Raw genomic sequence first — 16,997 nt, forward strand, 5'->3', positions numbered from 1 at the left:
AGCATACGATAGTTCTCATTTTCTACACCTTCTCCAACAGCTGGTATTTGATGTTTTACATTTCCAGCCACTGTTTTTTTTAATTGAGATATAATTAACATATAACATATTAGTTTCAAGCATAGAACACAATGATTCGATATTTGTATATATTGCAAAATGATCACCACAATCAATCTAGTAAATTCTATCATTACACACAGTTATAAAATTTTTTGTTTCTTGCAGCAATTTTTTATTTTATTTTGTGAGGAAGATCAGCCCTGAGCTAACATCCATGCCAATCCTCCTCTTTTTGCTGAGGAAGACTGGCCCTGAGCTAACATCCATGCCCATCTTCCTCCACTTTACGTGGGTCGCCGCCACCGCATGGCCTGACAAGCGGTGTGTCGGTGCGCGCCCGGGATCCGGGCCTGGGCCGTCAGCAGCGGAGCGCACTTAACCACTACACCACCAGGCCGGCCCCCCAGCAATTGTTTTTTTAAAGTTCTATGCTTGTACTGTCTAAGACAGTAGCCACTAGCTGTCCACTGTGGCTGTCACATGTGGCTATGGGGCACCTGAAATGGGGCTAGTGCAACAGAGGAACTGAGTCATTAATTTTATTTCATTTTAACTAATTCAAATTTAAGTTTAAAAACTGATACTCCATTCGGTTTGGTGGAATACTTTTAAGTTAACCTGGAACAACTTCAATATGTGAATCTACTTTCTCAACTCTAAATTTTATGAAATCAGAGGAAGCATTTCTGATGAAAATTTAGTGTCCCAACCAGGATGGGCAGTAAATGTAAAATACACAATGAGATTTCAAAGACAATTAAAAAAACAAGAGTAAAATTTGGATTTTTTTTTTTTACATTGAAAATATGTTGTTGAAATAATATTTTGGATGTATAGGGTTAAAAATATTGTTAAAATAAATTTCACCTGTCTCTTTTCACTTCTTTTAATGATGCTACCAGAAAATTTTAAATTACCTATGTGGCTTAAACAATATTTCTACTGGACAGTGCTGCTCTGTACCACATATATACAAGATAGTTGAAAACTCAAAATATACAGCCTGTTAAAGTATGGATATGCTGGTTAGAAAAACGGTACAGAAAATTTGTTAAATAAAGCAATTTGACTGCTCTATTCCAGCAGAGATTCCCTCAATTTAGATATAGGTGTGTCTTCTAAAAGCGAAAACCTTAACCCTAAGTTTAAAATAAAATGCATGCCTACTATAGCAGACAACAAGATTCCTTTAGTAACGAAGGATTAAACCAAGTCTTCTTGACTAGTGATTTAAATCATACATACCCTGTTTCAAAACCAGTGAATTGAGAAAACAAATCACCTTCCACACATACACTTCTCCACCCAAAACAACTGTCAACAGAGCATATTCATTCAAATAGAAAGACGGAAGTTTGGTCTTCCTTGAAATTATTTATTCTTAACAGGTGATGACCGGGAAAGCCGGGGAGCGGAGAGAGAGCCTGGTGCTGGTCACAGACTTCAGATCAAAAAAATAAAAACACAAAAATAAAACAAATAACCACACGTACTAGTTAGTATAATATCTAACACGCTAATTACGCCATAACAATATCTAATGGCTTTTGAGAGAGAGAGGCCAGCGCCAGACAGTATGAAGTAATAAAAGTAAGTGGGAGGAGTTCCAGGATTCATCAGCTGAAACCCCAAAGCAACTCCTGCCCCATCACAAGGCGCTCAGTTCTGCCTCTAGGCTGTTAGTTTTTACATTTCCCTGGAGGACAAATAAAACCACAGTCATGCTCCCACTCCCAAACAGCCGAGATGGGCTTGAAAGGCTGCGCTGGCCTTAGGGGGCAGCTCAGGAAGGCTGCGGAGATCCTGGAAAGGCACAACCATTGGGGCGCACCCGGCCTCTGACCGCAGCCACCCTGCGGCTGTTACCACCTTTCATCTTCAGCTCACCACCTTCAGAAAGCAAAATAACCGCCTGCCTGGGGAGCACACAGCTCTCTACCCCCACCCCTGCTGCCCGCCCGACAGGTGCGCGGACAGGCGGGCCAGCTCCCGCGGCCGACTCACCCAGATCCAGGGCCTGGTCGCACCGGAGCAGCGCGGCCTCGGGCTGCTGCAGGCGCTGCAGACTCCGCGCCTGGCCGGCCAGCCTGCGCACCCGGCACTCGGCCGGGAAGCACTTCTCCAGCAGGCCGCTCAGCACCACGTTGACCCGCCGCGCCGGCGGCCGCGCGGGCCCCGGCTCCACGCAGCGCTTGCACACCGTGAGGCCGCACGGCAGGGTCACCGGCTTGTGCAGCAGCCGCCGGCAGCGCGGGCAGCCGAGCAGCTCACGGGGCGCGGCGGGCGCCGAGGCCGACGGGCCCCCGCCCGGCGCCTCGGGGGCGCGGCCCGGCTTCCCGGGCGGCAGCCGCCCTCGCGCTGGCCCAGGGCGCGCGCCAGGCCGCCCGCCAGCTCGCCCAGCTCCTCGGGCCGCAGCGCGCCGAGCCGCGCGGCGCCGCGGAAGGCGCCCAGGGCCTCGGGGAGCCGGCCCGCGCGGGCCAGCGCGTCCCCCAGCCGCAGGCACAGGCCGCGGTCGGGCCGCGCCAGCCCGGCCAGCATGGAGCGGAAGAGCTCGGCTGCCACCTCGTAGTCGCCCGCGCGGAAGGCCTCGTCGCCCTTCTCTAACCGCTCAGCGAAAGGCTCCCCGCAGTCGCAGCCGGGACACGGGGGCGGCGGCGGCACCGGCTCGGGGCTCATGGCCGCGGGGCTGTGGCGACGTGGGCCCGGAGGGAAGAAGAGGAGGACGGTGGATGCGCGGCCGCCGCCTTAGCTGACAGCCGCGCGCCTCTGGGGGCGCCGCGCTCGGAGCCGCGGCGACCACAGCAGGGGGCGGGCGCGAGGCTGGGCCGCGGCCCCCGCGCGCCGTGGGCGGCCCGGCCCCCGCAGGGCCGCAAACCCTCCTCAGAGGGCGGGGCAGGCACAGGGGGCGGGGCCCGGGCGCCTGCGCTCGCGGGGCGCCCCCGCCCCCCGCTCTGCTTAGGAAATCCACGCCGCTTACGGGAACGCGGCGACCCCCTCCCCAGTCTGCCGCAAACCCTCTCCCGGCTTGCCTCGCGGCGGCCCGGCACGTGGGTGCGTGCGCCTTCGTCTACACGTGCCCTTCTCCGCGCATCCTCTCTCCGCGGGCCGCGTCCCTGCTGAGTCTTCGCGGCCGCGCCTAGAGCAGGGGTCCAACCCTCCCCGCACCGCCGCCCCAGCCTCTCCCCAGAGGCTTGGCTGCCAGGACAACCTGTGGCTGAGGTTAAAATGAGAACCTGGGAAAAGATACCAAGCACATCTCGTATCCCAAACTTTGATTTAGGAAATTGTCTTAGATAACTAGGAAGCCTGAACTGGATATTGAACGGATCTCATCAGGAAGCTTGTCTTAATGGTACTCCAGATTTTAGACAGAGACATTTCAGAACTCTAATTTAGACAGAAGTCATGTTAATAAAGAATGTGAAGAAATACCAAGCTAGGTGCTGGGAGGAGGAGGGAATTGAGAAACGGACAGTTGTATTGTGCCCTTGATTAGGAAGCAGAAATAGAATTTTTTAAAATGTCTCAACATGGAGTACTGCAGGCAGAAGTTGCTGGAAGAAGGGAGTTAAAAGCTACACTGGTGTATAAGCAAGGACTAAAAGTGCTCCTTCTGTGCTCATTACCCAGATTTTAGAATTCTCGTTATACATGGCCTGCTCTTCTCTCACTGTTGTTCCACTGTCTTTTATTCTATGTATTCGAATGCAGTAAAATGCACTACAATATTCCAGAATCCATACCGTTCCTTATTTCAAGTCGAAATTTCTTTATTCTAAGTTTCTGAGGTTTTTCTACATCTAAAACCGCTGGCTAAAAAATATGTAAAATACCTTGATCAAATCTGGCTTTGGAAAAGGGGAAATGCCTCATTAAGTGAGGAGAGAAAATTTTAGACCAGTTTGTAAAAGGGAAAAAGAGACAACTTTGCCCAGCCCTCTGCCCTATGGCAAAGAAACAAATGCAGAGCACAGCCCCCCACCTTCCACCCCACCAGCCGTTCTTTCCATGAGTAATTTTCCTGCCAGCTGTCCATTTTGACTGATAATAGTTTTAATCAAATTAGGTTTTGTTTTGTTTCACATTACCGAATTATTCCAAACTCTTTTTAATCACTTTTTTAGTTTTTATCTACTTTCTTTACACAGTAACAATTTACTTATACTTGAAGGTTGTTTATCCAACAAATTCACAACCAACAACCAGGAAGCTAGGGGGAAAAAACTTCTGGAGTAGTTAAATTGGGACAACAAGGACTATACGGTAAAGATTATGAAACCTTATCATCTGAGATCCTACTTGCTCTTATTTTAGACAAATTCTTAGCAAGAGAACAGAAAGGAGAAGCTTGTTGGAGGTATGCCTGCTGAGAGCAAGAAGTGTTGAAAGCAAAAATATTAATGTATTGTGAGGTTTATAACATATGTAGAAACAAAATGTATAACAAAAATAGCGTAAAGGCCAGTAGAGGAGAAATGGAAGGATAGTGTTGTGATCTCTAATACTACATGTCAAATGATATAAAGGAAAATTATAATAAGCTAAAGATTTATATTCTAAAGCCTAAAGCAACCACCTAAATAACACAAATAGCTATAGCTAAAAAGCCAATAAACAAGATAAAATGAAATTATTTTTTAAAATCTCTATTAATCCAAAAAAAAAGAAGAAAAGGAGAAAGGGAACAAAAAACAGATGGGACAAATAGAAAACAAATAATAAGGTGGTACATTTAAACTCAGCCATATCAATTAAGGTTAATTAAATATTAATGGTCTAAACACCATAATTAAAAGGCAAAGATTGTCAAATTGTATTCAAAGGAAGACCCAAATATATGCTGCTTACAAAAAAACGCACTTTAAATAAGATACAAATAAGTTAAAGGTAAAAGGATGGAAAAAGATGTTCCATCTTAACCCTTATCAAAATAAAGCTAGAGTGACTATATTGAAATCTGACAAAGTAGATTTCATAACCAAGAATATTACTGGGAGAAAAGATGGCCATTTCATGATGATAAGGGGATCAGTTGGTCAAGAGCACATAACAATCCTAAACACACATGCACCTAATAAAATAACTTCAAAATAAATGAAGCAAAAACTGATAGAAGTGTAAGGTGAAACAGATAAATTCATAATTATAGTTAGAGATTTCAATACCCCTCTCCCAACAATCAATAGAACATGAATACTGATAATCAGTAAGGATATAGAAGACTTGAATAGTACTACCATCTAGCTTGACCTGATTGACATTTGTAGAACATTACACCCAACAACAGAATACACACTCTTTTCAAGTGCACATGGAACATTTTACCAATATAGTACATATTTCAGCCATAAAACAAGTCTCAATAAATTTAAACGGATTCGAGGAGTCAAGTCGTACAAAGTATGTTCTCTGACCACAGTGGACTGAAAATAGGAATCAATGATAGAAAAACATCTAGAAAATCCTCACATATTTAGAAACTAACACACCTCTAAATAGCCCATGGAATGAATAATTGTATTTCTGTGTACTAGAAACAAGTAGAAATTGAAATTTAAAAACAATACCATTTACAATATCATACAAACTATGAAAACCTGAAGGATAAATATGAAAAAATGTGTAAGACCTGTACACTAAAAACTATGAAACATCACTGAGAGATATCAAAGGAGACCTAAACAAATGGAGAGACATAATGTGGTGAAGGATCACAAGACTCAATATTGTTAAGATGTCAATTCTCTCTAAATTGATCTGTGGGTTCAATTTGATCTCAAAATCTCAGCATGCCTTTTTGTAGAAATTGACAAGCTTATTCTAAAATTCATATGAAAATGCACAGTACCTAAAATATCCAAAACAACTTTGAAAAAGAACAAAGTAGCGTCTTCCAGACTCATTATAAAGCTACAATAATCAAGACAGTGTGGTTTTGGTGTCAAAATAAACAAATCCATCAATGGACTAGGATAGAGATTCCAAAAATAGACCCACACATATATATGGGCAATTGATTCTCAACAAAGGCTATTCAGTGGAGAAAGGATCATCTTTTCAAGAAATGATGCTGGAATAATTGGATATCTATATGCAATAAGAAGGAACAGGAGGAGGAGAAGGAGGAGAGGAAGAAGGAGAACTTTGATCTATACCTAGCATCATATAAAATTAATTCAAAAAGGATTATTTACCTAAAAGTAAAACCATAGAACTTCTGGGGGGAAAAAAACACATAGGAGAGAATTTTTGTGACCTTGGGTCTGAGATATAACAGGAAAATCATGATCCATAAGAGAGAAAAGTAAGAAAGAAAAAAGGAGCCCTTTACATCAGGGATCTGGGCTGACACTCACAGCAAGTCCTCAGTATTATTACATAGCTGACCTGATGCTCACAACTAGTGAATGTCGTTCTCTTGTTGGACATAAACAATCTCCTAGAACCAGCGAACATCAGACAAAGTTACCCTGACACCATGGTCAAGTGAGACAAAAACAAGGGCACTGTGCAACCAACAAAATATTGACCATACACCTCTCTCAGCTAAAATGAATGACTACTACTTTTTTACCAGTTACAGCTTCATCTTGCTCTTGTCTGCCCCTCTTAGAAGTAAGATTTAGTGAGATATCCAATCATAGAATTGCACCCTCTTTTTGACAGCATCCAATCAGCTCCCACTTCCTTAGATCTTTCCCCAAGTTACCCAACCAAAGCCCAAACCCCATAACAGGTTCTTTCTAACACCCTCTTACAAAGACTCCCCATGCAGAGTGTTCTCCTGCACTGCCATGAGTAATAAACCAAAATATAAAATAGAGTGTTCCTGGTGGTTTTGGGCACTAGGGCACTGACAAATTGATAAATTGGATGTATCAAAATTGAGAACTTCTACTCTTTAAGAGACACTGTTAAGATATGCTTCACACTTAAAAAAATATTTGTAAATCATATATCTGATCAAGAACTTGTATCAAGTATATATAAAGAACTCTGGGAACTCAAGAAAGCACATAACAGAATGAAAAAGTGGGCCAAAGATTTGAACAGTCCCTTAACTACAGAAGACATATTGATGGCAAATAGGTATACGAAAAAATGCTTAGCATTATTACTCATTAGGGAAATCCAAATAAAATCCAAATGTGCTACTACTGCACACCTACTAGAATGTCTACAATTTAAAAAACTGACCAAACCAAGTGTTGGCAAGTACATGGAGCAACTGGAACTCTCAAACACTGCTAGTGGGAATGTAAAATGGTGCAGCCACACTGGAAAACAGTTTGGCAGTTTCTTAAAACATTAAATGCATACTTACCATAGTACCTAGCCTTTCCATCCCTAGGTATTTATCCAAGAGAAATGAAAGCATATGTCCATTCAAAGACTTGTACATAAATGTTCATATCAACTTTACCTGTAATAGTCAAAAACTGAAAATAATCCAAATGCCCATCAACAGGTGAATGGATAAACATATTGTGGTCTGCACAATGGAATGCACCTCAGCAATAAAAAGGAATGAGCTATTGATACATAGATCAATATGGATGAAAGCCAAAAGAATTAGGCCGAGTGAAAGAATCCAGACAAGAGAGAGTATATGCATATAAATGATTCTACTTGTATAAAAGTCTTGAAAATGCAAACAAACCTACAGTAATAGAAAGCAGATCAATGGTCAAGTGGGGATGGGAGGAGGGATTACTAAGGTGAATGAGGAACCTTTCAGTGACAATGCATATGTTCATCATCTTGATTGTGTTGATGGTTTCAGGGGTGTATTGACATGTCAAAACTTAGCAAATTATACATTTTAAATATGTGCATTTTAGTATATTTCAATTATACTTCAATAGAGCTGTTTTTAAATCTGTATAGATTTAAAGAGAGAGACTAAAATATTAAATTTTTAAAAATATGTAGGATTCATCTAAAGCTCTATTTTGCAGGAAATTATAGCCTTAAATGCTTACGTTAAAAAAGAATAAAAACTGAAAAGCAATATGCTAACATCCAACTCAAGAAGTTGAGAAAGGAAAGCAACAGAGTAAACCCCAAAAGTAGTAAGAAAACAAGAGAAGAAACTAGTGAATGGTTCTTATTTTGTTAAGAAAAAGATAGATATCTACTCAAAAGTTAAAAAAAAAAATGAGTAGAGGGACAATAAAATGAAACACTATAACTAATTAAGATGACAAAAATAAGTCTAAATATATCAATAATTATAATAAACGTAAAAGGACTACACTCACAAATTAATGATTGAAGATGTCAGATTGGGAAAACATTCAACCCCACTATATGTTATTTCATAGATATACCTAAATTATAAAGACAAATATAAGTTAAAAATAAAAAGATGGAAAAAAGATATTAAGGTAAATACTAATGAAAAGAAAGCTAGGGTGGCCATATTAATAGTGGATAAAATAGATTTTAAGGCAAAAAGCATCATTAGTGATAGAGTCACACCTAATGATAAAAAGGCTCAACTCACCATGAAGACGTTGAATTCTAAGTGTAACTGAACACAATGGGTTCGTCTCTTAGTGAGTGCAGAGACGAAAAGCACAACCAAGGCAGAAGTAGGTGAAGAAAGGTTTATTACCTGCACAAGCACTGGAGAACACCGGGAATAACTCCCAAAGCAATGTCTCCCTGAGCTCAGTGCCGGTAAGGACTCTATGCAGAAGAGGGTGGAAAATCAGGGTTTATTTGCATAACAACTGTAACAACTGTGCAACAACTGTGTTACAACTGTGTTCTTTTAAGGTGCACATGTAGCACGTATACATGTTATTACATACATCACATAATCTAAAAATGTCAGTTTGGACCCTCCCAGAGGAGGAGAATTTAAGATGCTAGTAAATTAAGGTAACTTGAGGATGTCTAGCACTGGAACATTTTGCAGAGGTCTTCCTGCAAACCTGTGATTGCTCCACAAAACAGCAACATCTGCAAAATGGGGACATCAATTTCTGCAAAACAGAACACATAGTTTCCCTTTGTCTTGAAAAACACTGAACACACCATGTTAGTGGTTAACTAAATCCTCAATAACCCTTTCTTTGCCTGGTTCCCTGGTCACATAAGCAGGTATGCAACTCAAAAAAGAGCCTCAAAATGTATAAAGAAAAAATTGATGGAACTGTTACCGAACCAAGTGGACTCCCCTCCTGGTGAGTTAAATAAGACTCTGCACCAGTGGAAGTTGTCTCACAAAGTAAAGTGTGTTTGCAACAAATAGGAGGCCATGAGGAATCATTTCCAAAGTCATGGCGTCCCAAACAAAGGGAAGGAGGAACTTTTATTTCAGTTGGGGAATGAGTATGCAAAAGGCAGATGCAGGTATTCATTTGCACAGGCTCGGCTGGAAAACATGCTTCCACATAATGAGGCCTAAGCTCCTCCTGGAGAGGTCTTTGCATTAAAAATAAGGCAAATGTCATGGGCATGGCTCTTGTGGCAAGGCTTGGTCAGTTTCAGGAGGGCTGGTGGTTACACTCCTTAACATACAAAAGGAAAAGAAACAGCTTGGAAAAACAGTTAATTGCTTCCAAACCTACTTTTGAGTTTCTGGAGGCACCTATTCAGCGACAGAACTACTTAGGTAGGTAAGAGGGGGTGAGGGAGAGTGAAATTTTACTTTTTTTTTTAAGGATAATTTTTTTGTTTGTTTTTAAAAATCCTTAATCATAGAAGATTTCAAGCATATACAAAAAGTAGAGAGGATAGTAATAATGAAATCCCATGTATCCATCTTCCGGCTTCAACAATTTATGGCCTATCTCGTTTCCCACTTTTACCCTCCCCTGAATAATGACATAGAAAACCAACTCACAGAACAAATAAAACTAGCAAAACATTGTTTATTGCAACTTGATGAATGCGCAGGTATTACTAACCATGGTGCTCAGGGCAAGCTACCCCAGGAGGCACCACTCTGGTATGCAGATTATTTCGAGCTGAAGGCAATAAGGACTCAGAGAACTCAGGAAGAATATTTGAGTTTCCCCTCCCAAACTGCCTAAAGAATTTAAAACAAAAGACCTGTTTCAGGAAGGAGTTATTATGATGGCTGTAAAGATAATGTAGGATGGAGGTTACAATAGGAAAGGCACCAAGCCTCTTTTATCAAAAACTCTGTCTCTCCCTGACCACATTATCTATAGATGACCCTGAAAAGAATTGTCTTCCTGGCCTCTGAAGTCCCAGACCACTACCCACCCCCAACACGCTCCTCGCCTTTAGCTGCAATACTTAAGCAAGCAGCTTAGACAGAGGGACGAGTTGCTCATTTCTGAGTTTCTCCCATGTATACATGTTATTAAACTTGGTATTATTTTCTCCTGCTAACCTGTCTTGTTAATGATTTGGCCAGCCATAGGAACCTTAAGGAAAAGGGCAGAGGGAGATTCTCCCTCTTCCCCCACACTAACAAGGCAATTCTTTTAGTATAATTTGACCATGATGGTGATATGAAGAAGAATCCTTTATTACAGCATCATTGCCAACAAACACAACTAGCTCTGCATAGTGTAACATTACGAAGGATCACTTAGGAAAGATTATAAAAGAAAGTATGACCTGAAGATGAAGCTGCAATTACAGGAAAACATCCTGGAGTTGTCACCCAGATTAAGGAGCATGTACCAGAATGTTAATGCACTGTGTCCTTCATCAAGAAACTCTTCCTATTGTGGGAGATCAAGATTTGGCCATCCTAAAATATATCTCTTTACCTTGATTGTTTTCTCTGAGGGACATTTGACCTCCCCCACTAACTGCCTAAAGAATTTGACATGGTGGCTCCTTCCTGGAACAGATCTTCTATCATGATGGCTGTAAAGATAATATAGGATAGAGGTTACAATAGAAAAGGCACCAACAAGCCCATCTTATCGGAAGTTCTGTCTCTCTGGCCACATTCTCTGGATGGCCCTGTGAGGAGTTGCCAGAAAATCATTTACATTTATAAGGGAAATCTCCATTTGTAAAGGTATCTCCCTCTCTGTTTTGGGAAGAGGGGGGGATGGCCTCATTTCTAGAGGCTTATCAATGTGGAAGGTGAGGCCTTAAATCTGCATAATAACCTTACTCTTGTTTATTGTGCTTTAGTGGTAATCTCCTGTAACTGACTCCCCCCACCCCCAAAATCCTCTTTTGTTATTGGCTGAACATGATATTTAAGATGAGAGTTTCTGCTATTGTGTTGAGAAACACAGTGTCCCTGCTTTCTCCCATGTATACATGTTATTAAACTTGGTATTATTTTCTTCTGCTAACCTGTCTTGTTAATGATTTGGCCAGCCATAAGAACCTTAAGGAAAAGGGCAGAGGGAGATTCTCCCTCTTCCCCCGACACTATGAAAACAAAGTCAGTTAAACTAAAGTGTCATTAGTGACATAATAAAAGTTGTAAAATGTGTAAAGCAGAATTCAAGATTATTCTCTTTATTATGCGAAACTGTAAACACCAATCACAAAGAACTCTTATTGGCTGTTGAGTTATGTCAAGGGGAAAAGTTCTGCTGGAAATGCTTGAACTACAGAATGAATGCTTAGAGCTTCTGCTATATAAGAAACCAGTTTAATCCCAATTTTAAAATATGTAAATTGGAAAATCAGACATGCTTATTTGTTTGATATCTTTGTATCTTTGATGAACTTAACACTTCCGTTCAAGGATGAAGTGCAATACGTTTCTCAATTTCAGATAAGATTGAGGGCAAAAGCAAAAGAAAAAAGATTGGAGGAAGAGAGCCTTCACAGATTGTTATTACATGTTCCATAAATTAACCACAATTATTAATTACTTAGTGAAGTTCTTGACATTGGACATCTGTAAAAGTTATCGTCACACTTTTTACACAGTAGATATAATACTTTGTATTTCATGTTTCATCAAAAGGACTCGTAAGGAAGTCATAGATCAGGAATAATTTCTCCATCAAAAGGGAATCTAAATTTAACTATAACTTTACAGGACAAATTGTTGGAACTGGCTACTGATGAAGGATTGAAGATTAATTTTGAAAATACAGTACAGTACCACTTGCTTCACTTTTGAAAAAGTTGCAAATGACTATCCCGAATTCACTGAAATTCCTTCAAAGTTTAAAATTTTTAAATCAAAGTATTGTCAACATTCCTCTGTGAGATGGTTTCTCTACTATTAGTGTTATTAAAACAAAACATAGAACAAGACAAACACTATCTCCTGCAAATAGCATTGTTGGCAATTTAATTTAGATTAGATTAATTAACAAGCAAGAAGCAAGCTCATTTGTCACTCTAAAAACTTTATATATTAATATTCATGGTATTTACTCAAAGAATGCATATAGGCATTTCTTGGAGAATCATCATTTCACTCATGAATTATTTTATTTAGTTGCAACTTTTACTTAGTTGCGATTGTGGAACCACCAAAAGTTCAAAGTGTATAGATTACCTACACAAACGCATACTTTCAATGAATGTGTACAGTTTTTGTGATTTTTTTCTTTTTCCAATGTTATGTTTGTACTGATTATATTTATTGGAATGTGATTTTATGTTGAACTTATTAATAAATAGAATCTCCTGAGTCTTAAAACTCTAGGCTTGTATCGTATGTATCTTCAGTAATTCCTTTCATTTTCCTAGTAATTTGTTTTATTGTATTTTACAAAAGTATTTATCTGCAATGGATTGGAAATTAAAGGTAGTTTGAGAAATGCTTCCTTGTATAAATCCCTGCCTTTTTTCACCCCAAATTTCCATTTTCTTTATATAGATTAATTAGCTTGAAATGATTGATGCTCACACCTTTCCCTTCCTTTCCAACTCTCCCTGGGATATTTCATTGTTAATTCACTGAATCTCCGATTGCTGTGATTTTAGGGGGTGTCAAGGGAGGGATAGGATTGGTTAAATCCCCAAACTTGGCCTCTGTGAGAGAGGAAGAAACACAGCCAGCACTTTTGGGTGAATTATTTGGCAAATCTTTACTCCCTGCTTTGATGACTTCCTCTGTCTGTTCTAAATATTTCACTGCTGAGCTGCTGGCCACCTCCTCTCCAAATGCCTCTTCTTCAAATCCCTACATTTTAAAATATTTATATCCCTTCTCCAAGAGGTGCTAGATGATTACTTACTTGCAATGACTTAAGCTTGTTAATAAGGCTTAAGCCTCTAGGAGGTTATTCATATTTTAAAATGAAACTAGTTAACCCTAAGGAATGTGTGCTGCTCCAGTATTTAGAAGCCCATTTGTCACCATGCTTCTGCAGCCCAGCCTCTTTACTTATTTTGTCAGAAAGTAAAATACACGAACTTTAGAGCCACCACTCATACCCAGTCCTGGCTCATCCTCACATTTACAAGCAAAGCTCAGCTGAAAGGACACAAGTTCTGCAGTTTAATCCTAGAATCAGTATATGCTGGTAGAGGTTGCAACACCCAATTCATGGAAGCCTGACCCAGCTTACCAAAAGGGGATGAATTTTGAACAATATCCTAAAGCTGTTTAAATAGTTCAGAAATATAAATGAGATGAACCATGAGCCATCTGCACAGGTGCGGATGCAGTCAGAGGACAACTCAGATCGCATCATGATTCCTCACCGTCTGCCACATGTGCCTGTCCCCTTCACGAAACTGTGAGTTTGTGTAAGGTGGTGATATATCTGCCCAACAGCTCCTAGCATGGAGGCTGGCCTGTAGTTTGTGCCCAGTAAACCTTTGCAGAATGAATGTCTCACCTCTTCCAAACCTACAAAGCCTACATGACCCTGGAGCCCTATGGCTGATTCCACTTGGTGGAACACTGGCACCAATGGATGAGTGACTCAGATGCCCTCATCTGAGGGACCCTGAAGAATGGGCATACTGGGAATTTTCTTTATCAACCTATCCCCTGCCACCCTACTCCATACACACACACAGACGTACACACACCAGAACGTGCTGTGCATTTGACTTCAAAGACTTGTAGGGCGGCAAGGAAATTGACTTGTTATCCAGGTGCATTACGTCTAGTGATCCAGACAAAAACATTAGCTTTTAATTATCTGGTGTGTTTAACATAAAGAGACCATCGGGAGCAACGCCTCCACCATGCTCACACATGAAGGGAGCTGGAGGGAAGCCTCTTCGATCACACCAACCAAGCAGCATGGCTCTCCTTCCCTTGACAGTTGTCAAGAGGGGGAGTAGATGTCTGGGGAGCCAGACCCCAGAGCCTACATGCTAGCTCAGGATGGCGATCCCAGTATGCTGTGTGGCCAGCACATCAGCACACCAGCTCTACAAGTGCACTAAGGGCCATGGTGAGCCAGCCCCACAGCTGGAACCGCAGAAAGGAACCTTCAGATACCGCAGCATCTGTGTCGGTTTCCTGACCAATCCCAAAGCTCTTATCCCAAACGGGGAATGTTTAGGTGCACGCCTGTGCATAGACAGGTGCTTCGATGCTTCATCTCCTAATGAAAGGAAAAGATCAAGAGCACATCCCTGCTGCTCCCCACTAATAAAAGTCAGGAGCTCCTCAACTTCCCCCTCACTTCTCTCATTTTATGGTAAAAATAAAAATGAGGAAACTGAGGCAGAGAGCATTTTGGCCCAGGAAAGGCCCGTGCTGAGATTTGAATCCAGGCAAACTGGTTCCAGTGTTCTCTGCTCTTAGCCCCCACTCTGTCCCCTTCTGCCTTCCCTTCTCAGCTCCAGGACTTGGACGTTTGCAGCCCATTCGTGGTGGGGGTTGTGTGGTACTCTAGTTGTTGGAATGCTCCCCATCCCTCACCTTCCTCCATTCAACTTCTGGCCTGAAATGTACCTCCTATGAAAATATTTTCACAAGTGCTTTTGTAACTTGGGTGTCTTAGTCTAACCCAATGATCATCTACAAAAATAACCCATTTACGTTTGTTAATATTCAGATAATGTCTTCTTGTCTGACAGTCATTTACTGCACTACTGTAAATGAAAAAATGTCAGTTCATGATTTCAGGTGGGCCTATAAGACTGAAATATCAATACAATGCATTTAATAAAAAGTTATCTCATGTTCAGCTAGAAATAAAATTGGGGATTGTAAGAATTATTACATTGGAATATTTTCAAACACGTTAATTACATTAGTGGCTATAAAATTTTGCAGCTTTCTTTAGTGTTCTCGCTAGGTGTTAGAGTTATGTACTTAATATAAAGTGAGTCATAAAAGTGGTTCGGATCAGGCCAGCCCGGTGGCTTAGCGGTTAAGTGTTCTCGCTCCTCTACTGGCAGCCCGGGTTTGGATCTCGGGCGCGCACCGAAGCACCACTTGTCCGGCCATGCTGAGGCCGCATCCCACATACAGCAACTAGAAGGATGTGCAACTATGACATGCAACTATCTGCTGGGGCTTTGGGGAAAAAAAAAGGCGGGGGAGGAGGACTGGTAATAGATGTTGGCTCAGAGCCGGTCTCCCTCAGCAAAAAGAGGAGGATTAGCATGTATGTTCGCTCAGGGCTGATCTTCCTCACAAAAAAAAAAAAAAAAAGTGGTTTGGATCTCTATATATACATTTATGTTGGGATAAAGGGTATCTATGAATTAATTACTAAATCCTGGAATGTTAGAATCAGGGGCACCCTCGGAAACCTGAAAGAAATTTTATTTTGCTACATTACAAACATTTTAAACTGCTCCTACTCACAGATTCTAGAAGATTTTAATTAAATTCATACACATAAATTGTCAAAAATAAAGCAGAGAAGCGTCACAAAAACTTAGTTATATAAAATTTGTCTTTAATTCCCATTTTACAGATGAAGAAACTGAAAAAATAGAGATGCTGAATGATTTGAACAATCCAGAGCCAGTAGAGGACAGAGGCAAGATTGGAACATAGCCCTTATAGTACTAGGCCCTATGTTCTTTCTGGATGTCATCCTGCCTGCCTATCTCAGGATTCTGCCGATTTATTGTATTTAGGGTTTTGTCTCGCTTTAAAACCAACATTCCTCTGGAAATGACTGCAGAAAGGAGAGATTTAGTTGTTCTGGCAGAATGAACATAACTTAAAGAGGATGGTTTTAATTAAATTAATGTACTCTGTGCCTACATCATACTTTCATAAAAAGCAAAAAAAATATATATTACAAGAGGGTTATACTTCTGTTAGGAGTAAAATTTGGTACAGTCACTTTGGAAAACTGCTTGTCAGTACTGACTGAAGGTGAAAATGCACACTCTGTGCCCAAGGAGTTCTATTCCTAGTCATACACCCACCAAGCACGCACACGGGTGTTCACCAAGAGACATGTACGAGAACGTCCGTAGCAGCACTATTCCTAATAGTGTAAAAAACCTGGAAATGATCCAAATGGAATACATCTGCTACATTCAATTAGGGGAATACTATAGAACAAGTCAAAGAAATATGTGCAACTATACACAGCAACATGGACAAATCTTGGAAAACATACCATTGAGACAAAAAAGGAGCTGTACACAAATGAATACATACACTATGGTTCTGTTTATGAAAAGTTCAAAACCAGGAAAAGCTAATCTAATCTTGTAGAAGTCAGGGTGTAGAACCTGGAAGGAGAAATGAGAGTGGCTTCTCAGGTGCCAGCAAAGCTCTGTTTCTTAACATGGGCGCTGCTTCATGAGTGTCTTCACTCAGTAAAAACTGAAAAAGCCATAGACAGAGAGGAAGATAGATAGATCAGAGACAAGCATAAGAGAGAGTCATTTGACGTTGCCATTGAACCAAAATAGGAATTAAAAGAGAAAGAGAAGAGATAGCTCTGGAGGAGAGAAAAACCTCACACCATCTGGAAATCATGGGTGTTGTGTTATAGATGGGTAAACTTATTAACTAGCAGCTAGTAAAGAGGTTGTTCTGGTCACTCTTCACTTGAGCAAACTGACTAGGGGATGTCAAGGCAAAC

The 16,997-nt window shown here is 41.0% G+C and overlaps 1 protein-coding gene and 1 pseudogene across 3 annotated transcripts in view; both read right to left on the bottom strand.

Annotated features, from left to right (window-relative positions):
• The window catches only part of LONRF2 (LON peptidase N-terminal domain and ring finger 2), a 39,052-nt gene extending 36,832 nt beyond the window's left edge, over window positions 1-2,220 (bottom strand). For all 3 annotated transcript variants that reach the window (XM_087426224.1, XM_087426223.1, XM_087426225.1), the window contains exon 1: window positions 2,068-2,220. The gene's annotated coding sequence lies outside the window, so the exon portion shown is untranslated. The remainder of the gene's footprint in view (window positions 1-2,067) is intronic.
• Window positions 2,221-2,283: 63 nt separating this feature from the next.
• On the bottom strand, window positions 2,284-2,834 carry LOC147912064 (LON peptidase N-terminal domain and RING finger protein 2 pseudogene; annotated as a pseudogene).
• Between the last annotated feature and the right edge of the window lie 14,163 nt (window positions 2,835-16,997).

Source organism: Ceratotherium simum, chromosome 40 (genome assembly GCF_057802395.1).
Source record: "Ceratotherium simum simum isolate JZ-2026a chromosome 40, ASM5780239v1, whole genome shotgun sequence".
Lineage (NCBI taxonomy): Eukaryota > Metazoa > Chordata > Mammalia > Perissodactyla > Rhinocerotidae > Ceratotherium > Ceratotherium simum.